General features: G+C 43.9%; 1 long non-coding RNA gene across 2 annotated transcripts; it reads right to left on the reverse strand.

The window, feature by feature from the left end:
• Positions 1–692: 692 nt before the first annotated feature.
• On the reverse strand, positions 693–4,004 carry LOC103629012 (uncharacterized). 2 transcript variants are annotated; one of them, XR_002748654.2, is made up of 3 exons: positions 1,310–4,004; positions 1,019–1,225; positions 693–934 (listed from the first exon to the last, which is right to left on the reverse strand). It is a non-coding gene; the product is annotated as an uncharacterized lncRNA (long non-coding RNA). The 2 variants fall into 2 exon arrangements; XR_554038.3 differs by having other exon boundaries at positions 693–943; positions 1,310–4,003.
• Between the last annotated feature and the right edge of the window lie 23,074 nt (positions 4,005–27,078).

Raw genomic sequence — 27,078 nt, forward strand, 5'->3', positions numbered from 1 at the left:
CTTTTCTTAATGTCAGTTACCAAAAGCAGAACTTTTCTGAATACGTTCCAAAATATAATTCATTTAAACTAATCACATATTCATTAAGTATTGTAGTTTCCATGTATGTCTATATCATTACCGGATATAGTCAAAGCATAGAAAACACTTGGCAAACTTTTTACCGAGTGTAACTCTCGGCAAAGAGGTCTCGGTGAACTGTACATCGGCGACGGCTTCTTTGCTGAGAACTTTTTGTCAAGCACTCAACAAAGAAAAGTCATCGTCACGGCGTCAAGTGACGGTGACGGAGCCTTTGTCGAGTGCCTGCTGGACTAACACTCGGCAAAGAAGACTCCAGTGTGCCTCTTTGCCAGTCCCTTTGTCGAGTGCTCCGAGAAGCACTCGGCAAAGCCTTCCTCTTTGCCGAGTGACTGCTGGACTAACCCATAACAAATGGAGCACCAATGGATCCCTTTGTCAATCCCTTTGCCGAGTGTCGGAGCCATAGTACTAGGCAAAGAAGGCACACCGGCAAGTGTGCCTTCTTTGCCGAGTGCTATGGTCATGACACTCGGTAAAGTACCTCTTTATCGAGTGTTATACTTGGCAAAGTGACAAGAAAACCCCTTTTTATTTGTTTTTATTATTACATCCAAACAAACAAAAGATATATATCATTGACATCACATATATCACAGAATCAACACATGTATCACGAACACCATATATCTCACAAATATCACCATATCAAACAAGTTTCATAAACATAAGTCTCCAACACTCACAAACATAGGTCTCAAGTATCTCACAAATTATTACCAACATCAATAAATTCAGACCAAGTTATCTCACAAAGTATTACCAACACCAACAAACATAAGATCATCAGCGAGGTGGGTGGTTGGACTGGTTCGGCGATGGGCTGGCGATCCATGATGGTTGTTTGATGCTGCTGGTTGTCCTTGGACAGAGAAGAGATTGCATGTGTGACACCAGATGAATATATATCATGCAGGACTAAAATTTTGGTACTCACAGGAGTATGGAACTGAGCAGGGTCAACTGGAGGAAACAACAGAGGTGGTGGAGCAAAACCTTGTGCGGCGCCAAGGCTCTACATGTACTAGAACATCTCCACCATTCTCTGTTGATCCTCCAAGCGAGCCACTCGCTCTGCTTCCGGCTCCGCCCTCATCCTCGCCTCCATGTCCATCTGTTCCCTCCTCTCTTCTTCTAGTTGGGCCTGTAATATTTCACCCTAATGTTAGAATAATGCAAAAAAACAATGTACATAACTCAATGAATAACAAGGCACATAAGCACTAACCTGGAGGTTTCTAGATGTGATGTTGTGAGTTGTCCTACCGAAGTTGTATGGCTAGGCTCGCGCTTATGCTCCTTGCTCGCATCTGAGATAGAGTGTCACACCTAGCCTAGGCGCGAAATTCACCAACTGTGCTAGGACCAAGTCTCACACATATGATGACTCATGGTACATAAACGAATGTCACATCTTTAATATATAATGGAGTTCTGTACAAAATAATTAAATAATTACATCATATGAAGACAACAATCCAGCAACCATAGTTGGCTCGGAGACGATGGCCTAGACCACTCACGAACTCGTCATAGCATCCTTCATGTGCCTCATCCTGCAGTACCTATTCCTAACCTAGGTGGGGGGATGTGAGTACAGCAAGGGTGATTTCACATACGTTCATCGCTCAACAAGTTATGGGGAATAATGTGCATAAACACACCAAAGGTGGGAGCTCATGTGAAGTGTGAGGCTTACCAAAGGAGATGGTTACAGCTGAGCATTGCTTTTAGAGTTGGTCAAAATTTTATTAGCAATTACTACGTATAAGTAGATACCCACCCAATTAAATAAGAGATCAAGATTAATAACAACACCCACAATGCAATGCATATGACAAATTAAAGTTAGTTCCATAAATTAATCATGTGAGTGTCTGAGCCGCTCATGACCGTGAGCACGGCTGATATACCAGTTTTACACTCTGCAGAGGTTGCACATCTTTACCCACAAATCGTGTTACCCATTTTCCAAGGGATCACGACTACCTATTCATCTTTGCTGAGGAGATGAGGTAGGGTACCACTACAAGGCCTTTACAAAGTTCCACTAGCTTCAGAAAATTCGCTACGGTTTCTGAGAAGGACAATATAGGAATCCCTCGTCCGAAAAACCATCGTAGCATGATTGACCCGAGAACCTCCCTATACGTAGCTCATCTACCGCCCTTGCCCCTTTCGGGTAAGGTAGTTTTTCACTAGCTTTCCTAATTAGTCAGTCAAGGGCATCCCATACCACCATTGTGGTAGCATTGTTTTCCCGGGTGGTTCTCCATGTTCCAATTAACATGATGATCTTATCATGAACAGTAATTAAAACAACAACATAATTGGAACATGATCATAATAAAACATTAATTTCCCAAAACCAGGTAGAGAAATAGCAAATTTACCCAATAGTTCATCTGTTTGCAAGGTGGGGGATAACAATGCTAGGGAAACCTATTAGGTCCCATCAAATTAACCTGAGCATGTCATAATGATTAACATGAACATTATTTGATAAAGAAAGGTGATCAAGGGCATAACTTGCCTGAGACTCGAGATTCCTAAGTACCAACTTGGTCTTCAGATTCTCGTAACCTCGTTGCTACTCATAGCAATACAAACAAACATGGTATAGACAAAACTAACATCACACAAAACATAATAACAACTGCATAATAATGTTCTACATGTCGTAACGAGATCGCAGGTTTGAGAACCACTAAATTTGGAGTTACGGTTATAAAGTTATTATTTTTCCGAAGGTTTAAGTGTTAGATATAGAACAAATTAAGTGCAAAATTTTAATTTATGTCTCATAACAAAATAAAGTTATTAGATGATAAACAATATTAATATGAGATTAATGCAACTGGAATGAACCAAAAAGGAGTTAAAATAAATTAACTATGAATTAAACAAGGATCTAGAATTATTTCTATACTCTAAATCATTTTATATACTGTTTTATTCAATTTTATCTATTCTCTGGGTTGTGTGCATTAATATCCTAAAGATCAGGGGTTGTTGTATAAATGTCCGGGGCATGAATGCAACTAAATTGCACTGACAACAGACGGAGGGTTGATTTCTCTGTTTTCGAGGGACTCTAACAAAATTGACTAGCCGAAGGGGTATCGTTGCGTAGGGGTCGCTAGATCAACTCTGGACGGTAGGTCGTGGCTTTTACGAAAGGGGTATGTTGAACCCACCGTGGGATCCGGATCGGATGGCCCAACATTTATGAAGGCTGATCTAATTCCCCCCCCCCCCCCCTCCGATCAGGATCGGACGACTCAACCAAGCCCAGGACGAAACGGTATCCCCCTCTAATTCTAGCTCCCTGTTTAAAATCTGACGACCATCGCATCCCCACCATCGCCCGACGACCGCCGGTGACTGCAGCACCCGCCAACGGCGGAGGCTCCCCCACGAGCCCACAGACAGTCGCGCCAGAGCCATCTTCGCTAGATTGAAAACACCTACTCGTAGTACACAACGACGCAAACGGTATGGGGGTGTTAGTACCTAGATTCGTGTCGTGATGCGCTTCGGCCACGACAAAGGGCGGATCCGCAATGGAGATGCCACACTGGTGAGCAATTCTGTTTGCTCCGGTTACCCTCGAAGCTCGATTATGCGATGAAGACGTGCGTCTGTGTCCAAGGCTCCTTCCCACACTTTTCATTGGATCTCCACACCGGCGAATGCCCGATTCGAGGGACGCGACTACTCTCTTCCTCTCTCTCCTATCTTACGGCGACGGATGGAGAACTGGTGGGGCGATGAGGTGGCTACGGAGAGGGAAATAGAGGGGGGAAGAGTTGCAGGGCCTCGGTTTTTATACCTAGGCCTTTGGTTAGGGAGGGGAGGTCGTAACAACCCGGCGACGGCGGCAATGAATCCGCGTCGGCTGTTACGGTGGGGAGGAAGGAGCTGGCGTAGAGACCCCACCCGTCAGTGGAATTCCATCGGACGAGTAGCGTGCTGCGCAGAGACACCTACAACCAGGGCCCAACCGTCAGTGAGACAAGGCGAGCGCGCGCGTGGAGCTTGCATCTAGTGAATGGGCCCGCCCGTCAGGGAGAGCTGGAAAGCGGCCATGGTAGTGTGGATGCCATGCGGGCCCATGCTGTCGATGACCGTAGTTGAACAAGCGCGCGCAATGTGCGGCTGACGGGATGACCCACATGTCGGCACGCAAGGCAGGCGCGGTGGCATGGCTAGGCTGACCGAGCGCGGGATGGGCCGGAGTTGGGGAAAATCATCCCACGCAGGTTTTTCCTATTTTCTTTTCTTTTTCTTTTCTTGTTTTCTATTTCTGTTTTTTATTCAAATCAACACAAGTTTGAATTTCAAACTTTTACTTTTAGAAGCACAAGTAAAACTCCAGCATGAGATGCACATTTCTGTATTTAGTTATTTGTTATTTGACCAATAAAATCTCGTTAATTGAATATGCACAAAGAAAGAAAACCAAAATAATCTCCAAAGGTTCCATAATCCCAAAATACTAACATAATTATATTTATTTATTTATATCATTATTTTTTCTGTGATACAAATTTTAGGCTTTACACAGAGTGGGAGTGGAGGACGAGTCGATTGTCTCGTCAACAATCCAGTACCGCCCATGCCTCTTGCCTCCTCCGACCCTCATGAGGACATCTCCGTCGATGTCCTCGGACATCAGATCGTAATCTAGCCCATGGACATGTTGTGTCATGGCAGTGTACACACCGAGATGGCTATGGACAGTGGGGTTGCTATACGCCTCGGGCCCGTCCTCTGAGTTCTAGGCGACGTCATATGACGGTGTCGCCTTGCCCTTGTGGGCTATAACATATGCCGAGGAGATGGAGCAAGGATGGCCACCATGTGACGGTGACTACGAGAAAACCAACGAGATGGTTAGAAATCATGCCTTATGGAAAGTTAGACTAAATTAAAGAGAACGTGTACCCATGCTTCTGCATATTTGTCGAGGCTATGGTTGCCTTGGTGGTGGGAGGGGCCTAGCATCATCAAATGTCGTTCTCGGCTAGCGTTGTGCGTCTCGTCCCACTCGGTCGAGCACTACCTTTGCACCATCTGCTTCTAGCAATCAGGATGCGCGGTGCACCAATAAGAAATCATCTACAAAAATACAAGTACACAACATATAAGAAGATAAAATTAAGCATATTTAATATCAATATCAAAGTTTTGTATTACCTACAAGTACCGGTCCAGAGTCAACGACGTGGTCCGAGCATCCTTCTTGCTCACCTTCTCCCCAAGGACGGAGCCATAGTAAGTGATGATGTCATGGATGCGCGCCTCATAGTGCATGCAACGATGAGCTTCTTACAGCTTGTGGTAGTCACCACATCCGCCCTGCCCTCGTATCCAGCCTCACATCTAAGGAAATCCTGCCTACAAAGATGATGTATCCATACACTATTTCAATAATGTGCAACGAATGCAACATATTAAACAATACAGTGCGAGGAAGACTTACCAACATCTCTTGCTTCTCCCTGTCCACCTTGTTGCTGAATTGCTTGTCGTCCCGATCCACTGCATCGGGGGCGACGGCGTAGTGGTTGTAGGAACAGGCTAGGCCCGTCACTTTGGCGTACTCAACAAATCCTGGGAAGTGTTCCCTGCATAGAAAGCCAAGGATGTTATTGGGGTTGCGGTCGTGACCCTTGCATTCTCCAAAACCTTCCAAGACATGTCCAAGTGATTAAGAAAAAGTATTAGTTTCTATTTTAAATTTGAACATATAATATGAAGAAGCAACGACAACATCTAAAGTTACATACCTTTTGAAAGGGAAATAGGGTCAAACCTTTTCCTAAATGATTTTGGCGGTTGAAATGTCCAACACAAATAATTGGACAAACTAGTTTGCTCTAGACTATATATTCTACAGGTGCTAAAGATTCAACACAAACCAATAAAAAGGTCAAAGTTTGGGTTCAAAAGAAAGGAGCAAAAGAAACCGAAGAGAACCCTGGTCTGGCGCACCGGACCGTCCGGTGTGCCACCGGACAGTGTCCGGTGCACCAGGGGCGATTGACTCAAACTCTTCACCTTCGGGTTTCAGGAGAGCCGCTCCGCTATAATTCACCGGAGTGTCCGGTGGGCCACCGGAATGTCCGGTGTGCCAGCAGAGCAACGGCTATCCAGCGTAATGGTCGTCTGCAAAAGTGTGAACAGTGCGTGAATAGTGCGCATAAGTCAGAGCAGGCGTCAGAGGCACACCGAACAGTGAACAGCACTTGTCTAGTGCCACACCGAACTGTCCAGTGTGACATGAAGTCAGCGCTCCAATGTTTAGAATCCTCAGAACCCTAACGGTTGGGTGACATGGCTGGCGCACCGGACTGTCCGGTGCGCCCATCGACAGACATCCTCCCCAACGGTTGGTTTGGTGGTTGGGGCTATAAATACCCCCAACCACCACCACTCCAAGCATCCAAGATTTTTAGACATCCCATTCAATACAAGAGCTAGTGCAATCAATACAAGACACAATTCAAAAGAATCAAAGCCTCTCCAAGTCCCAAACACACTCCAAACACTTAGTGACTAGAGAGAGTTTTGCTCGTGTTCTTTGAGCTCTTGTTCTTGGATCGCTTTCTTCTTCCTTTTTCTTGTTCTCAAGACACTTGTAATCAAAACAAGAGACACCAAGTTGTGGTGGTCCTTGTAGGGGTCTAAGTGACCCGTTTGATTAAGGAGAAAGCTCACTCGGTCTAGGTGACCATTTGAGATAGGGAAAGGGTTGAAAGAGACCCGGTCTTTGTAACCACCTCAACAGGGAGTAGGTTTTCAAGAACCGAACCTCGGTAAAACAAATCACCATGTCATCCGCTTTATTTCTTGGTTGATTTGTTTTCGCCCTCTCTTTTGGACTCGGTTTTATTCCTAACGCTAACCCCGGCTTGTAGTGTGCTTAAAGTTTATAAATTTCAGTTTCTGCCTATTCACCCCCTCTAGGCGACTTTCAATTGGTATCAGAGCCCGGTACTTCATTAGAGTCTAACCACTCGAAGTGATGTCGGGAGGATCCGCCAAGAGGGAGATGGAAACGGACACAAGCCGCGGGAAGGCTCCATCGGGGGAGTCCGGCGCCAAAGGAAGGGAGGACTCACCTCCCCGCGTCAAGTCGCACCAGAGTGGCGACAAGAAGAAGAAAATGAAGAAAGTGGTCTACTACGAGACCGATTCTTCATCGCCCTCCACCTCCGGCTCCGACGCACCGTCCCTCACTTCTAAGCGCCATGAGCGCAAGAAGTTTAGTAAGATCCCCTTACGCTATCCCCACATTTCCAAACACACTCCTTTACTTTCTGTCCCATTAGGCAAACTATCGGTTTTTGACGGTGAAGATTATTGTATGTGGAGTGATAAAATGAGGCATCATCTAACCTCATTCCACGCTAGCATTTGGGACATTGTTGAGTTTGGAGTACAGGTACCATCCGTGGGGGATGAAGGATATGATTCGGATGAGGTCGTCTAAATTCGGCACTTCAACTCCCAAGCCACTACTATACTCCTCGCCTCTCTATGTCAAGAGGAGTATAATAAGGTGCGAGGGTTGAAGAGTTCCAAAGAGATTTGGGACGTGCTAAAGACCACGCACGAAGGAGATGAGGTGACCAAGATCACCAAGCGGGAGAAGATCGAGGGGGAGCTCGATCGATTCATCCTCAACCAAGGAGAGGAGCCACAAGCCATGTACAATTGGCTCAAGACCTTGGTCAACCAAGTGCGCAACCTCGGGAGCACCAAATGGGATGACCATGAAATGGTCAAGGTTATTCTAAGATCACTTGTTTTTCGTAATCCTACACAAGTTCAATTAATTCGTGGTGTTCCTAGATATAAGCTAATGTCTCCCAAGGAGGTTATATGAAAGTTTGTGAGCTTTGAGTTGATGATCAAAGGCTCCAAACAAATTGTCGAGCAAGGCGGCACCTCCACTCCCGAGGTGCAACCTGTCGCATTCAAAGCGACGAAAGAAAAAAAAGAAGAATCTACATCAAGTAGGCTCCCCATCAACGCCTCCAAGCTCGACAATGAGGAAATGACACTCATCATCAAGAGCTTCCGCCAAATCCTCAAGCAGAGGGGAAGGATTACAAGTCCCGCTCCAAGAAAGTATGCTACAAATGTGGTAAGCCTGGTCATTTTATTGCTAAATGTCCATTATCTAGTGATAGTGACAGGGGCGACGACAAGAAGGGAAAGAGGAAGGAAAAGAAAAGATACTACAAGAAGAAGGGCGGCGATGCCCATGTATGCCGGGAATGGGACTCTGATGAGAGCTCCACCGACTCCTCCTCCGACGAGGACGCCGCCAACATCGCCGTCAACAAGGGTCTCCTCTTCCCCAACGTCGGCCACAAGTGTCTCATGGAAAAGGATGGAAAAAATAAGAAGGTAAAATCTAGAGCCTCCACTAAATATACGACATCTAGTGATGAGGGTAGCTCTAGTGAAGATGAAGATGATTTGCTTGCTCTTTTTGCCAACTTAAACATGCAACAAAAAGAAAAATTGAAAGAATTGATAGGTGCCATTCATGAGAAGGATGAACTCTTGGATAGCCTAGAGGAATTCCTTATTAAGGAAAACAAAAAGCATGTTAAAGTTAAAAATGCTTATGCTCAGGAAGTAGAGAAAAATGAAAACTTGTCTAAAGAGCTTAGCATTTGCCATAACACTGTCTCTAACCTTAGATCTGAGAATGCCAAATTACTTGCTAAGGTTGAGAAGTTAAATGTTTGTGATGATTCTCTTGTCAATCTTAAAAATGATAATGCTAGTTTAATTGCTAAGATTGATAAATTGAACGAATCATTTGCTAGCCTTAAAATTGAAAATGACAAATTAATTTCTAAGGCTAAAGATTTAAATGTTTGCAATGTTCCTATTTCCAATCTTAGAAATGAGAACGCCATTTTACATGCTAAGATTGATGAACTAAATTCTTGCAAACCTTCTACATCTAGTGTTGATCATGTTTCTATTTGTACTAGATGTAGAGATATTAATGTTGATGCTATTCATGATCACCTAGCTTTAATTAAACAACAAAATGATCACATAGCACAACTAACTAGTAAAATTAATGAGAATGAGATAGAGAATGAAAATTTTAAATTTGCTAGAAGCATGCTCTATAATGGGCGACACCCTGACACCAAGGATGGCATTGGTTTCCAATAGGGAAGCAATGTCAAACTTAATGCCCCTAAAAGATTGTCTAATTTTGTTAAGGGCAAAGCTCCCATGGCTCAGGATAACGAGGGTTACATTTTATATCCTGTTGGTTATCCTGAGCATAAGATTACGAGAATTCATGGTATGAAGTGTCATTCTGTTTCCCATAATGCTTTTATGTACAAGAATGAAGCTTCTAGCTCTAGGCAATCAACTCATGTTAAATTGCCTAAAAAGAAATCTCCTACTGCATCAATTGAACCTAATGTTTCATTTAAGACTTTTGATGCTTCTTATGTGCTCACTAACAAATCAGGCAAAGTAGTTGCCAAATACGTTGGGGGCAAACACAAGGGCTCCAAGACTTGTGTTTGGGTACCCAAGGTACTTGTTTCTAATGTGAAAGGACCCAAGACAGTTTGGGTACCTAAGAACAAGGCCTAAACTTGTTTTGTAGGTTTATGCATCCGGGGGCTCAAGTTGGATAATTGATAGCGGGTGCACAAACCACATGACAGGGGAGAAAAGGATGTTCTCCTCCTACGAGAAAAAACAATGATCCCCAAAGAGCTATCACATTCAGGGATGGAAATCAAGGTTTGGTCAAAGGACTTGGTAAAATTGCTATATCCCCTAACCATTCTATTTCCAATGTTTTTCTTGTAGATTCTTTAGATTATAACTTGCTTTCAGTTTCTCAATTATGCAAAATGGGTTACAACTGTCTTTTTACGGATATAGGTGTTACTGTCTTTAGAAGAAGTGATGATTCAGTAGCATTTAAGGGAGTATTAGAGGGTCAGCTATACTTAGTTGATTTTAATAGAGCTGAACTCGGTACTTGCTTAATTGCTAAGACTAATATGGGTTGGCTCTGGCATCGCCGACTAGCCCATGTTGGGATGAAGAATCTTCACAAGCTTCTAAAAGGAGAACACATTTTGGGACTAACAAATGTTCATTTTGAGAAAGACAGGGTTTGTAGCGCATGTCAAGCAGGGAAGCAAGTTGGTGTTCATCATCCACACAAGAACATCATGACGACCGACAGGCCACTTGAGCTACTCCACATGGATCTATTCGGCCCGATAGCTTACATAAGCATCGGTGGGAGTAAGTACTGTCTAGTTATTGTGGATGATTATTCTCGCTTCACTTGGGTGTTCTTTTTGCAGGAAAAATCACAAACCCAAGAGACCTTAAAGGGATTCTTAAGAAGAGCTCAGAATGAGTTCGGATTAAGGATCAAGAAAATAAGAAGCGACAACGGGACGGAGTTCAAGAACTCTCAAATTGAAGGCTTTCTTGAGGAGGAGGGCATCAAGCATGAGTTCTCTTCTCCCTACACTCCTCAACAAAATGGTGTAGTGGAGAGGAAGAATAGAACTCTATTGGACATGGTGAGGACCATGCTTGATGAGTACAAGACTCCGAACCGGTTTTGGGCTAAGGCAATTAACACCGCCTGCTACTCCATCAACCGACTCTACCTTCACTGAATCCTCAAGAAGACATCATATGAACTCCTCACCAGTAAAAAGCCCAATGTTTCATATTTTAGAGTCTTTGGTAGCAGATGTTTTATTCTTGTTAAAAGAGGTAGAAAATCTAAATTTGCTCCTAAGGCTGTAGAAGGCTTTTTACTAGGATATGATTCAAACACAAGGGCATATAGAGTCTTCAACAAGTTCACTGGATTAGTTGAAGTTTCTTGTGACATTGTGTTTGATGAGACTAATGGCTCCCAAGTGGAGCAAGTTGATCTTGATGAGCTAGATGATGAAGAGGCTCCATGCGTCGCGCTAAGGAACATGTCCATTGGGGATGTGTGTCCTAAGGAATCCGAAGAGCCTACACAAGCACAGGATCAATCGTCATCTTCCATGCAAGCATCTCCACCAACCCAAGATGAGGATCAAGCTCAAGATGATGAAAATGAAGATCAAGAGGATGAGCCACCTCAAGAGGAGGACAATGATCAAGGGGGAGATAACAATAATCAAGACAAGGAAGATGATCAAGAAGTACAGGGTCAAATACCGCCACACCCAAGAGTCCATCAAGCGATTCAAAGAGATCACCTTGTGAACTCCATCCTCGGCGACATTCATAAGGGGGTAACAACTCGATCTCGAGTCACTCATTTTTGTGAACATTACTCTTTTGTTTCCTCTATTGAGCCATACAGTGTAGAGGATGCACTAAGAGACTCGGATTGGGTGTTGGCAATGCAAGAGGAGCTCAACAACTTCACAAGGAATGAGGTATGTCATTTAGTTCCACGTCCTAACCAAAATGTTGTAGGAACCAAGTGGGTATTCCGCAACAAGCAGGATGAGCATGGTGTGGTAACAAGGAACAAAGCCCGACTTGTGGCCAAGGGCTATTCACAAGTCGAAGGTTTGGATTTCGGTGAAACCTATGCACCCGTAGCTAGGCTTGAGTCAATTCGTATATTACTTGCCTATGCTACTTACCATGGCTTCAAGCTTTATCAAATGGACGTGAAGAGTGCCTTCCTCAATGGACCAATCAAAGAAGAGGTCTATGTTGAGCAACCTCCTGGCTTTGAAGATAGTGAGTACCCTAACCATGTGTATAAACTCTCTAATGCGCTTTATGGGCTCAAGCAAGCCCCAAGAGCATGGTATGAATGCCTAAGAGATTTTCTTATCACTAATGGCTTCAAAGTCGGAAAAGCCGATCCTACACTCTTTACTAAAACCATTGCAAATGATTTGTTTGTATGCCAAATTTATGTTGATGATATCATATTTGGGTCCACTAACAAATCTACATGTGAAGAGTTTAGTAAGATTATGATTCAAAAATTTGAGATGTCAATGATGGGGGAGTTGAAGTATTTCCTAGGATTTCAAGTGAAGCAACTCCAAGAGGGCACCTTCATCAGCCAAACCAAGTACATTCAAGATATACTTACCAAGTTTGGGATGAAGGATGCCAAGCCCATCAAAACATCCATGGGAACCAATGGGCATCTCAACCTCGACACGGGAGGTAAATCCGTAGATCAAAAGGTATATCGGTCGATGATAGGATCTTTACTCTATTTATGTGCATCTCGACCGAATATTATGCTTTCTGTATGCATGTGTGCAAGGTTCCAAGCTGATCCTAAGGAAGTTCACCTTAGGGCCGTGAAAAGAATCATGAGATATTTAGTTTATACACCTAAGTTTGGACTTTGGTACCCCAAGGGATCCACCTTTGATTTAATAGGATATTCAGATGCTGATTGGGCAGGGTGTAAAATTGATAGAAAGAGCACATCAGGGACTTGTTAGTTTTTGGGGAGATCCCTGGTGTCTTGGGCTTCAAAGAAACAAAACTCAGTAGCTATTTCTACCGCCGAAGCTGAGTATATTGCTGCAGGCCATTGTTGTGCGCAATTACTTTGGATGAGGCAAACCCTCAGGGACTATGGCTACAAATTGTGCAAAGTCCCTCTCCTATGTGACAATGAGAGTGCAATCCGCATGGCGGATAATCCCGTTGAACACAGCCGCACTAAGCACATAGCCATTCGGTATCACTTTTTGAGGGATCACCAACAAAGGGGGATATCGAGATTACTTATGTTAGCACCAAAGATCAATTAGCCGATATCTTTACCAAACCATTAGATGAGAAAACCTTTACCAAACTTAGGAATGAGCTAAATATACTTGATTCTCGGAACTTTGATTTACACTTTGCACACACAGCTCATTTATATATCTTTGATCATATCTCTTTTATCTATGACTAATGTGTTTTCAAGTTTATTCCTATGCTAAGTCGTAGATTGAAAGGGAAATGGAGTCTTCGGCGAAGACAAAGGCTTCCACTCTACTCTATCGGTATTATTTACCCTTCGCCATCACTCCACTCTCAATTGGTATAATCTTCACTCATATTAACTTGTACCATTGGGGGAGAAAGTAGAAGGGCTCTCAACCGTCTCCGTTTTTGGCGATTAATGCCAAAGGGGGAGAGAATTAGCCCAAAGCAAAAGGACCACACCACCACCAATTTCAAATTTTTTGAAATAAAGTTTTCAATTGGTATCTTTCAAAGTAGTGTTCCTCTAGAAATTATATCTCAATTGGTATCTATATTTCAAATTGATATATTTAAAGGAGGATTTTTCAATTGGTATTTAATCTTTTTCATATTAGTAAAACCCTCTTGAACACTAAGAGGAGAATATCATCCAGGGGAGTTTTGTTTTAGTCAAAGGAAAAGCATTTGAGATAGGGGGAGAAAATTTCAAATCTTGAAAATGCTTCTCGAAATCTTACTCCTATACCTTTGACTATTTGCAAAAGACTTTGAAGAAGAATTTCCAAAAAGATTTGCAAAAACAAAACAAGTGGTGCAAATGTGGTCCAAAATGTTAAAAGAAAGAAAACAATCCATGCATATCTAGTGAAAGTTCAAATTGGTTTAATTCCATGCAACCTTTGCACTTGCCTTATGCAAAGTAGTTCAATTTTGCACTTATATATTTGCTTTGGTTTGTGTTGGCATCAATCACCAAAAAGGGGGAGATTGAAAGGGAAATAGGGTCAAACCTTTTCCTAAATGATTTTGGTGGTTGAAATGCCCAACACAAATAATTGGACTAACTAGTTTGCTCTAGACTATATATTCTACAGGTGCTAAAGGTTCAACACAAACCAATAAAAAGGTCAAAGTTAGGGTTCAAAAGAAAGGAGCAAAAGAAACCTAAGAGAACCCTAGTCTGGTGCACCGGACTGTCCGGTGCACCAGGGGTGATTGACTCAAACTCTTCACCTTCGGGTTTCTGGAGAGCCGCTCCGCTATAATTCACCGGACCGTCCGGTGGGCTAGCGGAGCAACGGCTATCCAGCGCAACGGTTGTCTGCAAAAGTGTGAACAGTGCGCGCAGAAGTCAGAGCAGGCGTCAGAGGCGCACCGGACAGTGAACAACACCTGTCCGGTGCCACACCGGAATGTCCGGTGTGACATGAAGTCAGCGCTCCAACGGTCAGAATCTTCAGAACCCTAACGATTGGGTGATGTGGCTGGCGCACCGGACTGTCCGGTGCGCCCATCGACAGACAGCATCCCCAACAGTTGGTTTGGTAGTTGGGGCTATAAATACCCCCAACCACCACCACTCCAAGCATCCAAGATTTTCAGACATCTAAACAACCGGAACAACTTCCTGATAAAGCAATCTTTATTGCCCTCCGATCCTGTCACACCCGGGTTTTGGGGCACCAAGACCCGGGCGCGAACAATCACCAGGTATGTTGAGACCAAGTCCCACACATATGATGAATCATGGCACAGGATTGAATGTCACATCTTTACTACATAACAGGAGTTCTGTATAAAATAAATAAATAATTACATTATAAGGAGACAACGGTCCAGCAACCCAAAGTTGACTAGGAGACGATGACCTAGACCTCTCACGTACTCGTCACAACATCCTCCATGCGCCTCATCCTGCGGTACCTGCTCTTGACCTGTGGGGGCGTGTGAGACAGCAAGAGTGAGCTCACATACGTTCATAGCTCAACAAGTTGTGGGGAATAATGTGCATGAACTCGCCAAAGGTGGGAGCTCACGTGAAGTGTAAGGTTTACCAAAGAGGTTGGTTGAAGATGAGCATTGCTTTTAAAGTTGGTCAAAATTTTATTAGCAATTACTAAGTATAAGTAAATACCAAACCAATTAAGTAGTAGAACAAAAGTAATAACAACATCACCTACGATGCAATGCATATGACAAATTGAATTTAGTTTCATAGATTAATCATGTGAGGGTCTGAGTTGCTCATGACCGTGAGCACGGCTAGTATACCAGTTTTACACTCTGCAGAGGTTGTGCATCTTTACCCACAGGTCATGTTACCCATCTGCCACGGGGTTGTACGGGCCTCATACACATCTACCAAGGAAGCGAGGCAGGGTAACACTATGAGGCCTTTACAAAGTTCCACTAGCTTCAGAAAACCCGCTACAGTTTATAGGAAGCTCCAATGCAGGGATCCCTCGTCTGACCGCCATCACAGCAAAATCAACCCAAGGACCTCCCCTACACTGATCACTCCCCTACTGCCCTCGCCCCTTTCGGGTAAGGTAGTCATCCACTAGCTTTCCTAATTAATCAGCCAAGGGGTCCCATTCCTCCCTACACTGATCACTCCCCTACTGCCCTCGCCCCTTTCGGGTAAGGTAGCACTGTTTTTCTGGGTGGTCGCTCCATGTTCCAATTAACATAATGATCTTATCATGACAGTAAATAACAACTGATAACAAAGGTATGAATAATATGTATCTCAATGCCCAAATCCACATATAGCACTAGCAAGCACTACCTAAAAAGTCCAGTGGTAAACAAGGCATAAAGATAGTCAAACTAGGGTAATCTATTGGGTCCCATCAAAATTAACCTATGCAGATTATTATGATTAATCAGAACATGACTGGATAAAAGAAGTGATCAAGGCACAACTTGCCTGAGACTCAAGATTCCAGGTACCAGGATGATCTTCAGATTCTTGGGACCTCACAGCTATTCATAGCAATACAAACAAACATGGTATAGACAAAATTAACATCACACCAAACATAAGAATAAACTGTGTAATAATGTCACACCCGGGCTTTAAGGAACAAAGTCGGGTGCATCTCATACATGCGCCAAGAAGACAACATATATAATAACAGAGTGTATAGAGATAAATGTCACAATAACATCAGAGTATTTATTACATAGCGAAAGTCTTATTACAAAATAAAAGATGAATATAAAACGAACTAAGGATCATCCTTGGCGCCAATGTCAACTGGGAAACACCATCCGATCAACGACAATCAACAACCGTGGCTGAAGCGCTACGCTCGACTTAATCTCCATTGCCCATTCCCGATCTAACGGTGTACGAGCGCCACCTCTCTCCCCAAGCTAACGCGGCGGCGCCGCCCCTCAATTCTCACCCAGCCGAGCTCCGGTGAGGTCGTCAATCGGCGATCCCCAGGTGCTAAGCATCAAATTGAATCGAGATATACCATGCAGAAGGCAAGACGAACACTAGCGACAAGTTTCTTACCGAGGGAATGAAGCACAGGGGCACGACCACGGCATCGTGCGGATCTCTGGCCCCGGCGAAGAATTCCCGTGGCGTCATGAACCCTCTTTCCGCCTGCGCACCGCTTCTACGTGAGCGAGCTTTGGGTTTCCCAATCGGGGCCAGAAACGCTCTCTTTGCGGCTGTTTACGGTGGTGGTCGCTTCCTTCCTCGCGGCGGCGGTAGGTGTGTGGCTGACGTCGCGATAAGGGAGGAGGACAATGCTTTTAAATGGGGAGGTAGGGCGCACATCCGGGTTGTATGCCGCGCGGTTCGGAGGGACCGGCCACCAGCAGCACAGGCGTTCTCGGCGTCCATTGCGCAGCGTCGAGCTCGGTCATGGGACTGGGGAAGGACGTGGCTGACGGTGTGGCCCACACACAAGTCTCACAGGAGCACACCCCTGCGCGCGGCAAACGGCTGACCTGTGGGCCCCAGTCGCCAGAGTCACGCGGCGCGGCCGAGCGAAGTCCAGATGGGCCGGTGCAGTGGGTCATTCCTCTGGAGGGCCAGAATGGTAGTCGAAGCCCATGTAGGTCCCCTTTTCTTTTTCTTTATGTTTTATTTTCTGTTTTCTTTTATTCATAATTCTTTTGAACATAAATTTGAATTTGAATATGAGTTTCACCTTTGAGTAAACTATTCAAATTCAAACTCTGATGTAGGAATATATATATTTATTTACTTATTTTTATATCCACTTCATACTTGTTTTCTTCTCTTTTCTAAATTCTAGAATTCCTTTTAGAATTTAAATTCCACTTTGAGTTTTAGTATATTTCTTGTCATTTTATGTTGTCACAAAATGCACATCGAATAAAACCCCATCATGATGCATGTATTATTTTTTGGTGTCTTTTGTCATTTATTTATTTGTTTATGTGGCAGAACCGCCGAATTATTCCAGCTTAAGTGCCTAAGTCACGCCTTAGGGTCGCAACACATTTAAATCGGAATAACCCGTCAGTCCCTCAGATCTAGTCTGATAGAGCCACTTAACCAGGATCAAATTCCACAGTCTCACTCGAAGGTGAGTCACAGAAGAAATACAATAAAACAGGAAACCTCAAATTAAGAGCTGAATTATTACATAGATTGGAGTTTTTGAGTAGCAAATAAGAGTTCACAAAATAAAATGCAGCGGATAATTGATGTCGTCGGTATCGAGGAAATGGGCAAGGCCTAGCCCACTACTCCTCGTGCTCCTCTCCTGCCGGAGCAACATCCCACTCGACCGTCCAACCCGGTGGCAGGGTGGTTGGCCAAGTCACACCATCAACCATTTCCTGAATGGTACCTGCAAAAATTATGCCACAAGCAAGGCTGAGTATACTAATACTCAGCTAGACTTACCCGGTGTGAGGAGTCTACTCCTCTACCTCTAGACTATGCAGCTGTTTGGCTGAGGGGTTTGGTTTGCCAAAAGCACTAGCTGTTTTTAAAATCAATTTTTTAGCCTTTCAAATTCTATCATCATTATCTTAGCTAGGTTTGCTCCTTCTAAGCATACATGGTGACAAGCATTTAGTTCAATCAACAAATTGTCTCATGTAACCTCATTTCACTTCTTACTCGATGCAGTACAAGGGGTCAAGCAGTCTCATTAGCTGCGAGAAGCAGACGATTCGAATCGAGTTTTAACCTTGCAAGGTAAACCTAAACACACGACATGTCAAGGTACTCCGACCCCACATATGTCAACCGTCCCCATCGATTCCCCGTTCGCATCCAGGCCTCACCGCCTTGGCATACAATGCTCCACTGACCCCGGCTGCCGCCGTGCAGTGACCGCACGTGTACCCACCATAGCTAGCATGGGAGACCCAGTCTCAGGTCGCATGAGGGATAAAGTCCGCGCCCGGCATCACTCAGGTACTAGGTTTACCGGTTACCATTTTTCCCGGCATGTGCTTAGTACGTTTAAAAGCTTGACTCAGGTATCCACACATTAATCCTTAATTCCTTTTTCCCGTCTCATGGACAAGGCATCCTCCCTAGATCCAGGTCCATAGACTAACATAGATCCCGTTATCAAGATGAATACAATCAATTCCTGACCTCACGCGAGTGCTAGAAAAATCACTCGACTTCTACCGAGATCCTGATTAGCAAGCAGCTACTCGACCTAGTATACTAGTATTCATCTCAAAAGGAATCCTAAGTTCATGCAACTAGAGGTTTCAAGCAACTCCTACACTTAAGTGCACATTACAATCCTACAAGCAATAAGTGTAGTAAAGTAGCATATAATAATACGGTTATGCATATAAACCAGGGCTTGCCTTCAATAGCTGGGGCTGCGGGGAGATCCTCGATAGCAGCCTCGGAAACTTGCTCCTGGTCCTTCTCTTGGACAGATCTTTGCTCGGGGATGAGCACGTACTCTCCATCGGCAAGATTACAATCTAATGAATGCAATGCGTAAGATATATGCATGATATAATATGTGCTTTAGAAATTACAACTTTTGACGGTGTATGATCTACTTGAGTTAGACAATGTTAAACCTTACTTATGTAAGACCTTTGGATGGTATACTTGGTAAATTGGGTCAAACTTAGCTAAGGCAAGTGGTAGGTTTTATTTTGGGGTTCCACTGAATTCTTTTTAAGCCTTAGTGAGTTTTGACAAGAATTCAAGTTGGACTCATTGGAGTGAGGTTTATTTCCTCTTTCTTTTTCTTTATTCTCCTTAAGTTTTTGGAGTAGGTTTGAACTATAAGTTGCTTTAATAAAATTCCAAAAATCTTGTAAAAATTACAGTGGCTTATTACTGGTGTATAATTCTCTGTCTCAAAATTTGGGGATCAGAAAGTGAATAGTTTTCTCTGGACAAAATTACCAAGTTTAGGGCAGAAGGGGTGCTTTGAGCTACAACTATTAATGAAAAGTAGGTAATTCTCTAAAACTTATTTTTGCTGGCTTTTAGGTGCTATAAAATGACTTGACACAAATTTCTAGTCATTAATACCTATTAGTTATTTTATTAGGGTTTTCTCAAGTTTCTAGCCAAAGGGGTGCTTTCTACTACCACTATATTTGAAAAATATCAAACAACAGATTTCTAATTTTTCTTAGCTTCTATTTTGCGCAAGAGCAATCATTCCGAAGTTTGGCATCTTTTTGCTTAAGGAAAGGGGTGGTATGCATTAATTAGATTAAATGGCCTTTCTTATACAATATTAGCAATAAGTATTATTTTACATCTTTTCAATGGGTTTGCATTTTTCTCTGGTGGCTTATCTCATCATTGACTTAGCAAAATTTTGGTTGCCCATTATCGCATTATTATGGGTTATTCATGATTTATTTGGAAAATGCCTTATTATCATATTATATTTGTTTACCCTACTTAAAATGATGGGCTGAGGTGTTCATTATTTTTGCAGTGGGGTTCTGGTGGTTATAAGTCCACTGGATTTTTATTATCAATTTTGGGTCTGGTTTTTTAATTCTAACAATTGATTTATAATTGGAATAATGCTAAATAAAACATTTCACTTTAAAACGGATCTGGACTAAAGGTCCCTTTATTTTTCCTAGGTTCTCTGTTACTTAAGCAAACTAGGAAAAATAATTTCACTCACTGTTCAATAATTTCTAATGCCTTTCTGATTTTTCCTAAGTTTTGGGCAAAATAACTTTAAATAGATATCTACACTATATTTTTCAATACTGGGGTTCCTACTATTTTTAAACAGTTTCTAAAAGAGGTTTGAATAAGTACAAATTTTCTCAAGTTCAGCACAGAAGCAAAACTAATTTTCCTTAATTAAACAAGGTTTGGTCAGTTTCTGTTTTTAATTTTAAACTCTAAAAATTAGAACAGAAAGCATAAGGTTCATTATTTTTAAATGATAGTTCATAACTTTTAGGATCTAGCAAAATTAGTTTGACAACTTTTGATAAAAAATTCATCAAGTTATGGATTTTCTAAGTTCTCTGGTTATTTAAAAAGATTAACAGAATTGATTAAATGGAAAACTACTTTACACTAGGGTCCCTGGCGGGTGTTTTAAGTTTTCCTCACGGATCAGTCCCTGGGCTACTATTCACATGAGTCACTGACATTGCAGAAAACCCCCCGGGTTCTTCTAATCCTAACCCGAGGTCCTTCTCCCAACTTAAACAGTAACTGCAGCGGAAGAAAGGGCGGAGGGGCTTACCGGCGGCGAGATTGCTCCGGTGAGGTGGTCGAGGACGTAGGGAAGGTCTCGAGTATCACAGCGATGTGCGGGTCGCCGTCGGGGATGGTCGGAGTCGACCGGTCCACGTGCGCAGGCGGAGATGCTCGTCGGCGGCGAGGAGTCTGGCCTACTCACGGCGCGATAGTTCAATTGAACGGGTCAGAGGGCTTCACGGGATGCCAGGGAAGATGTGGGTGCAAGGAATTGGACGAAGACTCACTGGTTAGCTCGGTCCACGCGCGGCGGCGGAACACCAAAGTCCGGCGAGGGTGAAATCGCTTCTCCAGTGAGGCAATGCCTCAGCTCAAGCTTGGAGAAGCTTCACGGCTTCACTAGGAAGCGATCCAGGGGCTAGGGCGAGGCTGGAGTTCAACAGAAAGGGGTGGCCACGATGGCCGAGCCTGGGAGGGATGGCGGGCGGCGGTGCTCGCTTTTCACGGCGAACTCCGGTGATCTCTGGCTCGGGCGAGGCTCAGGGTGTGCGGTGCCAACGGCTAAGGCCTCTTGGACGCATTTATAGGCGAGGGAACGACACAGGCGCGCGGGGCGGGGCGACCACGCGCAGGGCGCGCGCTGCCGCGGCCAGTCCGCGCTCGGCCGGTTAGGCAAGCGATCGAACACGTGGCTTTTTGCTTCTGCCCGAGTTCAAGCGCCCATAGGTTGAAGATCTTCGCGAATTTGGGCATGATCGCTGCACAAGGTTTGCTCCCCCGACAGAGCTTTGTCGTTTGTGTGTGGAAGTCGAGTGGTTTGGGGCAGTGTACAAAGAGTTGTCGTGTCACAAAGGTGGCAGTGTCACAAGGTGAGTCCCGAGGTAAAACTGCGCCAAAACCGTGCCAAATGAAATTGGTTTGAGTTCAAACTTTTCCAGGGCGTGTTCAAGGGAATTTGGCACAACTTTGATGTTTGGACTTGTTTGATTTGAGTTCTGAAAAATAGAGAACAAGATTGATCTTTGGGAGGGGGGCTAAAATTCAGATTGCTGAATTTCTGAATTTTCCCCAAGTGCATTTGTTTAGGGCTGTTTTGGGGATTTTAAAAAGTTCAAAAGGCAAAACTTCCTTACTATGTTTTGTTATTTAATCAGTGAACTAAAACTTTATATTTTGGTTTTCTCCAAAATTGTATTTTTCTCCCAAGGGTTTCTCCCATTTACCCTTTATGCTTAAATGGTTCACTTAGGGTTATAACTAGGGTTTAAGAGTTTTTTTCCTTTTTTAGAATTCATAAAAACTTTAAGGAGGGTTTAAGTAGACTTCAACATAATTCTTTGTTCTCATTTTTAATGTTTATCCTTTCATTGATATTGCATGTGATCATGGGTTGGGGTTAGCTTAAGGAAGAACCCTAAGTGACACTGGGGTGTCACAGCCTTCCCCCCTTAAAGGAATCTCGTCCTGAGATTCGGGCCAGAGTCCTCCAGGGGTGAAGCGAAGGGTGAGACTTATAGGAAGTGGGTGCTTATTGCTATTTTTAGAGCAAACTACTCTTCGAATGTCATTCTCTTTGCAACTTCAGAAGGAAGCCCTTTTTAAGTTTTATTTCATGATTACTTCATTCTGATTTAGGATCATATTTTTGGAAATTAGATTCGAAGGGCAGGAGGAGGGGTTGGGGTGTGATTACATACCAGCTTCCTTAGGTAGGCAATCAGGGAAGTTGGATCTCAAGAATTCCTCGGTTTCCCAAGTAGCTTCTTCCTCTGAGTGATTACTCCACTGGACCTTTCTTTGCCCGAGTTGATCTTTCTTTGCCCGAGTTGATCTTTCTTTGCAATCCAGAATCTTGGAGGGGTACTCTTGGTACGATAGATCTGGCTCTATCTCCAATTCTGGCTCTGCTATGATCTCGGTCGGCAATCGAACACACTTCTTCAACTGAGATACATGGAACACACTGTGAATGGCAGACATTTTTGAAGGTAACTTCAGCTTATATGCCACGGGTCCACATGCTTCTATGATCTCATAAGGTCCAATGTAATGAGGGGCTAGCTTGCCTTTGATCCCAAACCTCTGCACTCCCTTGGTGGGTGATACCTTGAGGTATACAAAACTTCCCACCTCGAACTGGAGAGGTTTCCTTCTTCTATCATGGTAACTCTTCTGCCTGGCCTGAGCAGCTTCTAGATTCTTCCTGATTAGTTTGACCTTCCTTTCGGCTTCAGTCACTAAGTCAGGTCCAAAAACTCCTCTTTCTCTAGGTTGAGACCAATTGAGTGGTGTCCTGCACCTTCTTCCATAGAGAGCTTCGAAAGGTGCCATCCTTAGGCTGGATTGGTAACTGTTGTTATAAGCAAACTCTGCCAAGGAGAGGTGCTTATCCCAGTTCTTGCCACAATCGATTGCACAAGCTCTCAACATATCCTCCAGAATTTGGTTTACCCTTTCCGTCTGACCATCAATCTGTGGGTGGTAAGCTGAACTTCTGATTAGCTTGGTTCCTAAAGACTCCTGCAGTTGTTCCCAAAATCTGGCAACAAATTGGGCTCCTCGGTCAGAAACAATGGTCCAAGGTAATCCGTGCAAACACACGATCCGGTCAATATACAATTCTGCATACTTTTGAGCCTTGTCAGTGGTGTGCACAGGAAGAAAATGTGCCACTTTCGTCAGTCGGTCCACAATAACCCAAATCGAATCATGATGATGAGAGGTGTTGGGCAGACCCACAATGAAATCCATGCTGATGTCATCCCATTTCCACGAAGGTATAGATAGGGGTTGCAAAGCTCCAGCTGATTTCAAGTGGCTTGCCTTTATCCTCTGACAGGTGTCACATTCTGATACATACTGGGCTATCTCCCTCTTCATTCTGGTCCACCAATACAAAGGCTTCAGGTCATGGTACATTTTGGTGCTTCCCGGATGCATAGAGAATTTAGAGAGATGAGCCTCATCCAAGATTTTCCTCTTGAGGTCCTGGTTTTTAGGAATCACCAATCTGCTTTTGAACCATAACACACCCTTTTCATCTTGGCGGAAACAATTAGACTTCTCAATCTTCTGATGGAGATTCTTCTTGATAATCTGCACTCCCTTGTCACTGAGCTGGGCCATGATGATCTGGTCTTGCAAAGCTGGCTCGACAGAAATGTGAGACAAAGAACCAGAAGGAATCACTTCAATTTGCATCTTGCTCAACTCATCACACAAGGTGTTAATGCGAGAATCCATCAGAATACAATTGCATTGCAACTTCCAACTCAAGGCATCTGCTACCACGTTGGCCTTTCCTGGGTGATAATGTACCTCCAGGTCATAATCCTTGATCAGCTCTAGCCATCTTCTCTGCCTCATGTTGAGATCAGCCTGAGTAAAGATGTACTTAAGGCTCTTATGATCAGTGAAGATGTTGCAGTGGGTTCCCATTAAATAGTGCCTCCACATTTTTAATGCATGAACCACTGCTGCCAACTCGAGGTCATGAGTGGGATAATTCTGCTCATGAGGCCTGAGTGCTCTTGAGGCATAAGCGATGACTCGGTTGTCTTGCATTAAGACACAACCTAGTCCAGTGCCAGAGGCATCGCAATACACATCAAAAGGCTTGTTGTTGTCGGGTTGCGCTAATACCGGTGCTGTGGTCAGATGCTGCCTTAATGCATGGAAGGCATCTTCGCACTTCTGACTCCAAACAAACTTGGCTTCTTTCTTCAGCAACTCAGTTATAGGCTTCACAATTCGAGAGAAATCCGGAATAAATCTTCGGTAATAACCAGCTAATCCCAGAAAACTCCGAATCTGACGGACAGTCGTTGGTGGCTTCCAGTTCATCACATCTTGCACTTTATCAGGATCAACAGCTATTCCTGCCTGAGAGATAGTGTGACCCAAGAATTTGATTTCCTTTAGCCAAAAATCACACTTGGACAACTTGGCATAAAGGTGGTGCTCTCGCAGACGTTGAACCACTACATGCAAATGTCCGGCATGTTCTTCTTCGTTCTTTGAGTACACCAAAATATCATCGATGAAAACCACTACGAATTTGTCCAATTCAGGCATGAAAACAGAATTCATCAGATACATGAAATATGCTGGTGCATTTGTCAGCCCGAATGACATCACCAAAAATTCATATAGCCCATATCTGGTTGAGAATGTCGTCTTCGGAATATCGCTTGCTCGTATTTTGATCTGATGGTAGCTAGAGCGAAGGTCGATCTTGGAAAACACCTTGGCCCCGACCAACTGGTCAAAAAGTATAACACCCACTTTGTAAATTGCTAGAAATGATACCAATAGAGAAACAATTTCTCTTTATGTGAGTTTGATCTTTAAGCATCATCATATATGAACACCATGTCCAAAAACAATTAATAAAAAGATATGCTACTAAATCATTGCATCATGCTGAATATTTTACTTGTGTGTGCATTTTTGTGACAATATTACAGTAACGTAAAAAGAAATATGTTAAATATCCAAATGGGAAATTAAATCCTAAAAGAAATTATAGAGTTTGGAAAAGAAGAAAGGAAATACTATGTGACTAAAAATGGTATAAAAATATATATAATAGAATATATTATTTCTACATTAAGATTTTAATTTGTAAAATTTACTCAAAGTGGACCCTCATAACAAGAATCAAATTCAAACTTGAAATTCAAAAGAAAAAGAAAAGAAAATAGGAAATATAAAAAAGGAAAAGGAGTAAACCCTAATTGGGCCACCGGGCGCCAATTCGGCCCACTTAGACTTACCCTGCGCGCGCCAGCTCCAGAGTCCGCCTGACACACGGGTCCCGCTTGCCACTCACTCGCGCGGGCGCTCTCTGGCCGGTGGCCCCCACACGTCAGCTCTGCCCCTTTCCCCTTTCTTCGCCGCGCTGCTCGGATGAGCTCGACCCGGGCGCACTTCGCAGAATCCGTTGGAGCCCCACTGCGCACGCTCGGACCCGGACTCAGCACTGGGTATAAATCGTGCCGCTCTCCTCTCGCCCCTCATTGAGCCGTGCGATTAGCCAACACCACCGTGAAGGAGCGCCAGGGTCCGGGAGGGTCGTCTCTGCCCTCGGGTGGGCCGAGTGTTTCCAAGACCGGAGGAATTGCTCGTCGATTGGCAAGGAAGGCGTCATACGGCACGGCATCGCGGGCTGCCGCACCATCATCGTCGTTCTGGGGTGAGAATTCCTCCTATGGTCTCTCCTTCGTCCCCGCATCGCGTAGGATCAGTATGTTGTAGATTCGGGGTCATGGGGCGCTGGAAATTTCTCATTGGATCTCACCGCTGTGGCGTCTCCGCGTGCCACCGTGGGTAGGCATGGCGGTCCGACGGTACACTGATTTGGTGCCACCACTGGAATCGCCTTGGCTTCCTCGTCGCACAGCATTAATCTGGGATTGGTTGGTGCGCTAATGGGTGACGAGGCTCGTCGCCGGCGCAGTCGCTGTGGTGGTTCGTACTCGAGCCACCGTCTCACGCGGTGGGAGGAAGAAGACGCTCTGGCGCCGTCTGATCTACGCGGACGGCCGAGATTGGGCCAAGGCCCCCCCTTCGCGCTAGTAGTTCTGGACCGCTGGATGTAAATCGTGCGGGCGAGGGGGAGGAATCAAGGGCATTTTGGATCTGGGGCGTAGGTAGGTAATCCTACGGTCGTGATCGCGTACCCGTTCGCGAGGTCACTGGTCTAATCGGGTGCGTCCATTCTTGATCGGACGGCCCTGTGCGCTCGCGGGTTCATAATGGACGAGATCCGATCCTGGCCCTTGGATCTGATCTGAACGGTCCGAATCCTCCTGTACCCCTTCGCGTATTCACTTTGCAGAAAACCCCTCATAGTGTTTAAGAATCAACCCGCCGTCCCATAGGGACTGTAGACTGTGTCTTGGATTAATTTCGCAGAGACCCCTGCGCTTCACAGATTTTGACGCCTAGTCCAGAGGATTAGAAAATCAGAGAATTTAATTTAGAAATAGATTTTTAACATTAAATTAATTAAAGAAACTTGTTTAATTCATAGTAAATGCATATGAACTTCAAATTGGACCATTTCAGTTCCTATAATTTTGTAATATTATTATCTATCAAATAGTACCACTGTTTTCACATGAAATACACATTAAAAGTTATTTCTCACTTAACCCTATATTAAATGCATAAAATCTTTGGAATTTCATAACTTAAAATATATAACTCCAAAATTATTAATTCCAGTTCCTATGATCATATTTTGATGTCTAGTTTATTACTGTATATTCTATTTGCATGTTTGGTGTGATGTTAATCTATACCATGTATGTTTGTATTGCTACGACTAGCGCGAGGTTTCGAGGATCTGAAGAATTACCCTGGTAACTGGAATCTCAAGTGCCAGGCAAGTTGTGTCCTTGATCACTTCTTTTTACCCACTCATGTTCTAATTAATCATAATGATCTGCATAGGTTAATTTTGATGGGTCCCAATAGGATACCCTAGTTTGTCTATCTTTATACCTTGTTTACCACTGAACTTTCTGGGTAGTACTTGCTAGTGCTATATGTGGTTTTGGGTATGG

Source organism: Zea mays, chromosome 6 (assembly GCF_902167145.1).
Source record: "Zea mays cultivar B73 chromosome 6, Zm-B73-REFERENCE-NAM-5.0, whole genome shotgun sequence".
Taxonomy (NCBI): domain Eukaryota; kingdom Viridiplantae; phylum Streptophyta; class Magnoliopsida; order Poales; family Poaceae; genus Zea; species Zea mays.